A 9,187-nucleotide genomic window follows, 5' to 3' on the forward strand; every position below is an offset into this window, starting at 1 on the left:
ACACCAGTAGAAAGTTGTCGTAAGCTGGTGGAATGAAATGCGATGATCCTTTTTGGCCCATGGTGATGATTTCATTGTCTAGAAAGTGAGTGAAAAGCAAGGCTTACTCCATTATCAGGTCATCCTTCAATGAAAGGATTTATGAGCATCATCAAAAAATAATAGAGACTCACTCTACAGGGTAGATCCACACCAAAACCTCATATTCCCTTTCTGGACTGTGAAATGGAAAGAAATAACCACTGGAAATGCCACCACTGAACAGTACCATTCAGGGTGTTTAGTTTTTTCCATTCAATTCTCAAACACTGAAATCATCACCATTTACAAACTGTGCATTGGTGTTCTCACAAGATGTTTTCAACACAATTCTTGGTATTTATAAGTGATCAGAGAATTATCTATAGGAAAAAAGGAGCTGGTTGGGTTTGTTTCTATTCCTACTGGACACAGAATTTTTAATAGTGTATAAGCACTTGATACATATAATCAAACAAACCAAAATTACATTCTAACCTCTTATGTTTTAATATATATATGGCATATTCAAATAGCTTTAATTATTAGCTACTTGCACCACATTGCATTTTATTGTAAAAGCTTTGTGGTAGGTGGGAGTTATGAAGTGTGATTACATTAAAACTTAATGTGAAGGTATTTAATTTAACACTATGAGGCTGCTGTGTTTATTGTTCTGGGAAATCTGTGCTTCAAAGCATATCAAATGGCAGCACAATAAACCATGTCAGTGATTCTAGAAGGTTTTACCAGAGGTGGGTTTCACAAAAATATGATTGATGAGCAAACACACTGCACAAAGATTCAGAAAGATTCAGACAGCCAGGTAGACAAACATCATGCACATAATTGCATTTACATATCTAAGTCTGTCTGTAGAACACTTGGAAAATATATTTATTCATTTTGATGCAATTACATCAGATTCAAATGTTTTAAATTGAAACATCAGCGTGCAGTAAATCAGCAGAAATATACATTTTAAGTTTTCCTCCTTTGCTTTTTCTCACTGTTGTATTATTGAGCACTACATAAAAATCTTCATTCCCAAAGATGTGCCAAGTTATTATAGCATTTCTTGAAGTATGTCTATGTGGAGCATGGTGGTGCATTTCAATCCAGTAAATCAGAATGTGATGGAAGATGCCTTGTTCCATTGTGGGTGGAAACATATCATGCATAAAATGATTTGTATGAATGAATGCCCATAATGCTATTTATTACATAATTTGCTAATAATTCAAAAATGAAAACACTAATCTTGCACATGAGTACAGTAATAATGAGGATCACATCAAAAAAAATGATCTGACCAATTTTGCCACGAAAGACTAATAATAATAAGGTTAACATTCTTCCCATATGATGAACTGCTGGTGATCCAAAGGATTTAACCATGAGGATTGTGTTGTGAGTGCACTGTATTATCAGTTTTCCGGTGGCTACCCATTCACAATGCATTGATTTCGTTGTCATGCTACAGAGGTTTATCCTTGGCTCAGATTGAATAGCCTTACTTCAATATGCTGTGTTTTATGGTGCTGTGTGCACATTGCATTTCTGCCTTGTGTGTCCCCATCCTATGATCTTTTGAACATCAGTACTATGTGTTAGCAGTTTGCATTAAGACCATGAATATGGGACCAGACTTATATGTATTTCCTGATGTGTAGTTTATATCCTTCTGTAATTTCATATGGTATTGGAGCAGGAAATGAGAAAATGTATAAGGGGTCCTTCTGTGACATGTTGTATCTAATTTGTAAGTACCAGTAATTTGTTAGAAGAAGATGACATATAAGTTATTTGTTCGCGTGTCTGGTGAATTAATCTTTGTTATTAATAATTTTCTTATCCTATAAATGACGCTGCTTCAATCTTTGAAGGGAATCATTTCTGTGAGTGTTGTGCCAGCTGGTCCTTTTATGATCTGAAAATGAAGGATTTCTTCCTTCTCTCAAGTAATAACCCAGTTGATCAAATGATATTGCAGCATAATGAATCCTACACACTGTGTAATCTCCAGCAGTGCCAAATCTTCAGACTGGTCAACTGCAACAAATCACAAGTGAACCAAACTGAGCAAATGAGGATTCGTGCATGAATGCAGAGCATGCAACAGCGTGCATGCTAACCCATAGCCAAAAAAGGTTAACATTTAATGTTTTTAAATGTCTGGCTTCCTCTTTGGTGAAACTGGAAAAACAGTTATACTTTCAATTAATAAACCATTCCATCAGTTTGACTTTATTATCCCATAGAGGGAAACATGGTTTTCCAGACAGGCCCACATACAGTATAAAACACATAGCATACAAGAAAGAATACACAATAGTAACAGTAAAAACATCAGGCATCATTAACAAGGAACATAAACCAGGATTATATATTTAGTGACCAACATAAATCAATAGACATTTCATTATTTGCTTTTCAAATCACTTTTTGATTGTGACGTCCAGTGTGATTTTATCTGACGCCTGTTTACAACTGGAGTGATATTTTAAGCTTTGGTCATTTGCCTCTGTAAACAGTGGACTGACTGACAATCTGTCTGACTTTGCATGTCTCCACTACCATTTTTAGACTGTCAAATCAGTAGGGGTGTGCTGATGAAGATATTCTGGGCAGAAACCGATTTTACATGTTTCATCAACCATATCTAACGTTTCTGAAACTGATGTGCAAGTGCAATGAAAATGTATTGTCTCTGACTTAGACTGTCTCTCATGGATGTGCTGTATGTTCTTCCAACCAAGCTATCTAAGTGAGTGTAGTAAATAACATCAAGGTAAGAATGCTATTATGAAGTACAGCTTTCATCAAGCTTCAGAGGAAAACATTTCTATAACCTATACTCAGGGCTGGGAGGGTTACTTTTAATATGTATTCCACTACAGATTACAGAATACTTGCCCTAAAATGTAATTTGTAACGTATTCTGTTAGATTACTTAAGGTAAGTAACATAATCTATTAAAGGTTTTTTTTAAAGAATGTTCATCCGACTAAGGCTCTGAATGGTTATTTTTAGAATATTCACTTAGCATTGTTACAGCTAATATTTTGGCACCCCCATGTTAAGTCTATGGACATTTCATCGCAGTTTCCATAGAATTGTTAATGTTAATTCAAAAACTATATATTACACGAAAACATGAGTTAGTAAAGGCACGAGTGACCCTAAATACATTTTGAGTGAGAAAGGAGTAGCTTAACAATTTAATGTATAATATGTGTAGTGTAAAATTGTTGGAGTAATCGCAGTTTTGACATGTGAAATTTCACTTGTTCTGTCAGTATATCTAATTGTTGGCTAGTTAGCTTTAATTAGGGTGACCATACGTCCTCTTTTTCCCGGACATGTTCTCTGGGACGCATTTTTTAGGTCCCAAAAAGAAGTTATGTCCGGGAAAAAGAGGATGTATGGTCACCCTACTTTAATACTACACCTACTAGCCTACTAGCTAGCTGAATAGCTAATCCAGTGCAGCCAAACTATGTAAGATAGCTAGCTAGCGATCAATATTAGCTTAAATAATGAAAAGGAGAACTTACTTCAAGATGCTTCTTCAGGTTAGAGGTTGACTGTTTTGAAGCTGATAGCAGTTTGGTTGCTGGCAAACACAGCTTGCATTGTACTGTTATGTTGCGACCAAATTTGAAAGGTGGTCCCAGTATTTCCATGACATAAACGTGTTGCGCTGGTTGCTTTCTGTCTCACTCTCCATTCTACTGTCTTGTGAGTCAGGCAGGCTGCACGCTTTTTTCTTCTTTTTTTGTTTGTGAGGGGCATATGGGAGATAGGCTACACCCCGGAGTCAATAGTGGATATCATTGGATAGATTTTCCAACTGAATAAACATTAAATGAAAAAAAAAAGAAATTAAATGAAAAAAAAAATCCAATGTAATCCCTTCAGTAATATAAATATTTTTAAAATGTAACTGTAATTTGATTACCATCCATTTAAATGGTAACTGTAATGGAATGCAGTTACTCTAATTTTGTATTTTAAATACGTAACGCCATTACATGTATTCCATTACTCCCCAACCCTGCCTATACTTCATCTCCCTGATCTAACCATGTAATTAATACAGATCCACTGGCGTGGTACAAGCAAGCATGTAATAGAATCAAAATTACACCACTTGCATACATTATAAAGCAATACGTTTGACTAAATTAACATATTTCTCTAAAAGGTTTCACATTATAGAATCCCAATTATTAATTTGAAACATACTCTCAGCAATTTTGTATCTTAATAAATTCATCACTAAACCATGTGTCAGGTTGTTTGCTGTGTGAAATGAGACTGACTTGGCAGATATTTGCAAGCTGCTGAACTCCTGGCCATACAAAAATGCTCTTTGCAATTTGAAACCTGCATTGATCCACTGCTTGATTCAATTTAGCATGGATATAGCTGCCAGTCTTTTGTGAAGGTCAGTGATGAAACATCTCGATATGCATTGTATTAACATGCATTGTATTATATCATTTTGGAAGCACAATATGAAAGAAACCATCTGCTGTGATGCTGTGATGTATAAGCAGTACTGTACTGTGATGTAAAAACAGGTGCTACACATATAACCAATATGTTCAACTGCGTGAGGTAATTTGAAGTGAATCTGGCTGCATTGCAAGATTAGACTTGATTGTCCATATATGATTAAAGGTTTATGACAAAATAAAATTGCAATGCAATATGACACAAAAGTATTAAAATGAAATATGCAGATAGAGAGACCAGTTACATAAAAGTTCATTCTTAGATGCAAAACAAATTTTTCAATTTCAACACATTTCTGGACAAGGGAAAAACCCTTTGTTCTTCTCTAAAAATGCATCCTTCATTTTCAATGCTCAGGAAATGAGCAGAGCATATGAGAGAGGTAGTGCCTCATAGTCTGAGGGGTAATTTTGTTTTCTAACCAGGTCATGTATATTGTAAACCCTGAGCAATGCTGACGTCCTGAGAGAAGAAAATAAACAGAGTGAGCCTGGGGATGCCTACTGGTCAGCATTGATTTTTAAGAGGATGGACGGGACTCTGACTCCTACAGCAGACATGGAATTAGGGTAAATGAGAAGCCGTGATGGCACAGAACCTCCTCGCAGAATTCTAAAACAGAGCATCCTAATCCATGGCTATTGCTCTCCCTCCAATCCTTTATGACCTTAATGCCTGCTTCTGATTCTGGCCTTAGATTACAGGGGGTGGGGGTGGAGGGGGGTGGAGAGAGAAACGTGCTTTCATTTATCCCACAGATATTTACAGAGCGTAATGAAGACCTCTGCCCACAGCACAAAGGTGGAAAAGTTGTTGAGCCCAGTTGAGTTGTTGTAAATTGGCACAGTCCTCAGGAGGAGCGGAGTTGGTCCATACACCACAAATCCTGAGACAATCTATTACAGGTGTCTGTAGTGGAGGCCCTGTCATGAAGGGTGTACTTCATCATCTGGACCATTTAGTCCTCTGCCAAGTCCCTTAGCCCTTAGCATTTACAGTGTATAGTCTGAATTTAAGATGGGGTTCATTTCTGTGGCGTGAACCAGTTCATCACATGTCCTTGGGTACAAACTAGATACCAAAATGGATTCAACCCCTCCGACCCCCACCACACACAGACACACATAACATATAACAGATGAAAAAACTAAGATGGGTTGCTGCCACCTTGCTCAATAAATGGGAAAAGCCATCTATCGGCCATCTCTCTCCAATACAAATTCCACAATCATAATCCCTCTGAAAATTATTACTGAATGTGTTATTATTAATGTATCAATGAAACATGGATTATAGTATTACTGTGATTTCAGATGGGAATATCCAGATGAAAGCTTTGTTGCCCAGTTGCAAAGAATCAGGGGCACAAATGAAGTACACAATGCAATTGTAATGATGGCTTTGCACGTGAGATTCACCTGTGGACATTTTGGAGATTGCCACAGACATTTTAATTTAACATTCATGCACTGAAAAAAGTTAAGGGAACAAAACATAAAAGAAAACATCAAAGTGAAAAGAACAAAGGAATTACATAATATATCATGTTGCGGTCCAGCAATTAAGTTATAAGGAATGTTTCTGAACACTGAACATTTCAGTAACTTCAAAGTTTTATTAGACTCACATTTGGAGGGGATGAAATGGAATACAGTATATGCAGAACCTAGCTCACTGGTGGTGAGTGTCAGCTACAAAGTTTTCTTAAGTTTAAGTGGTAATATTTATTTAATATTTATGTTCCTACTCATGTAATATGGACACTTTGAGCAATTTACCCTGTCAAAAAATGATACTGTTGCACATCATAAGTGGCAGAAAAGACAAGATTATATCCTGAGAAGTTTCATATTACAAATTATTTAATTGTTTTATCATAATCTGTTATTCAAACTTTTAATCAGACTTTTATGTTGATTAATATCAATATTTTTAATCATAGATTCTAGAGTCTTAAAATCACCTTGATAATTAATAATGGAGTGTTCACCGCGGTGATCTGATTTTAAAGTTTGTCTACTTTGACTGCCTCCAGCTTTCAATGTGATTATGAAATACATAATAATCTTACATTGAACGTGTAGCATTACCTTTGAGTACTCCATAATAACTATATAATAATAAAAAAGGAACACTCTAAACTGGAGTTTCTGGCTCCATTATTATTGTCTGAGCCTCCAGGGACAAACTTGGGCAGTGTAACAAATGTATTCCCTGTAATATGGACCTTGCCAATTGATATGTAGTGCTATTTCAATGGTATGTAGCATTGGAAATAAAGCCCCTTTAGACATCATATTGATTGAACTATGTGGCCTGAGCATTGTACTGTGGAAAAGTGATTAAACTCATTAGCTTTGTTTTATAAGAGGAATTTTAGAAAACTCAAACTGCCATTTTACTCTACTGCTTTTTATGAGTCCACTGATAGCAAAACTCAATTTAAAACTCTGCAAGGAACCAAGCAATCAATAACAAACCTAATCAGTGTTTTTGCCTAAGGAGAATAATCAATAAGGATGGCAGAGAGTAATCCCTCTGCCTGTTAAAAAGAAGGGTTTTGGGGAATATGTCTCATAGTATATTGTTCCATCGATTTTCATTTGTATGTGTCACTTTAAAGGACTTCTTTTTGAATCTCTGCCGCACTTAGTTATGGATGTTAGATGCTGGCCATGGCGATGAGGAAGTTAATTGTTTGTGATATGTTACAACAAATTATTTAGTTTCCCTGAAGAGACAAATACCCAGGGTGAGATATAGTGTGAACAATCCGTTCATTGAGATTTTAATGATGGACAGAATTTTGCTCATAGGCACAGCAGAGATATCCCATACAAAACCATTAATCTCCAACATCCAGTGTCAAAATTCCTATGCCATATAATGCTATTCTATGCCCTAACTTTGACCATTCTATTGGCTTAGGAAATGAGCCTCTGTGTCTTGTGTAGCATGCGCTTTGGTAGAAACACAAACACCTTTTGCAGATCTGCCCCATTTTCAAATATCACTTTCACAAGCTTCCCCCATGTACCTATCACATGACTGATGATGAAATCAACCTATGCAACAGACAACTGTCATCCATATTCAAATTTAGCAAAGCCAGGCAGTTTGTATTTCAGTGCACAGGAGAGCTGGTCTGCTCCTTAGCTTTGCTGCTCCTTTCCCTGACTGCTTGTGCTCAGTCAAGGCATAATTGGCTGCCCTTAGAGAGCGATAATAGGGTAGATGGGACAGAGAGGTCACAGGTAATTAATAGACAGGCATGGATGGGACAAGCCTTCCTAACATTCGTCTTAAGACACAGGACACATCATCAATGGCTGTTATCTTCCGTAATGCAGCCTACCCATCTGTCAATAATGTGAACCGAAGACATGGGAACATTTTCAATCTTGATTTAAAACAACATGAAGGGGATGTGGGAAGCACATATACTGAAGTAACAAACTAAATCATTAAATATGGGCCGATTTAGATTATTTTTGTTGGCTGATTCTCAAACTGAGACAGAATGTCAGAAACATGCATGTTATACATAAGTGATTTCCATTGTCAGGCGGTGGAATGTGTAGCCTGGGGTCTTAGAAGACAGCCAGGTGTGTGTGATTATTATCTGATTATTGAATAATCCAGTGCACCTGTTTTTGGGATCTGCACAGGGCTCTCTGGCAGCATGTAAGCAGTTTGTTGGGAGTGTAGATGGGAATGGTTTGGGAAACTAATGCCACAGTTGGTTACAAGAGTGGTCTTGCTGTAGCAGCTTTTTTGTTTTTTGGGAACACTTGTTACTGTGGTGTGTGTATTTTCTTTCTTTTGTTTGGGGATTTGTTTTCCTGTTTTTATGGTCCTTGTGGTGCAGGATTGAGAGGGCAGTGAACAGATGGGTCATGCAGCAAGGTGTCCACTCTGTAGGAAGAAACCGACATGGATTGCTATACATACTTGGGAAGGGCTAGATAAGGGGACCGTTGATTGTTGGTCACGTGCCAGGGTACGTGTGATGAGGGGTAGTTCAGCTGCGGGTACTGAGATTGTGTACCTGCTTGACAGGAGCCTCAGCGAGCTGGTGCATGCAGGAGGAGTTAGAATGCATGTCCACCCTGTTCACCTTGGGACCTGTAGCTGTATCTGTATGAGCTGAAAGACTATATAGTGTGTGGACATCGGTGGGGTTTTGTGGGGTTTTTTGATGGTGGTTTTAGCCCCAGGTGTGTAGGGGAGGGCTAAACCACCGTCCAAATATTGTACTTTTTTCATCATGTGTGTTGATAAGCGCTCCATGTACTCTTTGGGATCAAGCGTAGTTGAGGTGTTGGGGGTGGGGTGTGGGACCTAGAGGTGATAGACACAGGGGTAACAGTGCATATTGACTGCTGTGTAGGTGAGTGGAGTTGTGCACACTTAGGGGGTGCTTTGTCTCCAGGAAGGGTACTTGCTGTAGTGAGGCAAAGAAAGGGGGTGGGGTGGGGTGGGGTGGGGGTGGTTGTTGCTTGCATGAAAGGCTGACTGATTTGCATAATGAAATCATGACTCGTGACACTATCCTACTGTCATTTCAGTCCAGATGATAAACTTTGCTCATAAGACATTTTGAATCCTGTGTTTTCATCTGAGCATATTGTTGTGCAAACTAGTATTG

Source organism: Megalops cyprinoides, chromosome 1, assembly GCF_013368585.1.
Source record: "Megalops cyprinoides isolate fMegCyp1 chromosome 1, fMegCyp1.pri, whole genome shotgun sequence".
Taxonomy (NCBI): Eukaryota; Metazoa; Chordata; class Actinopteri; order Elopiformes; family Megalopidae; genus Megalops; species Megalops cyprinoides.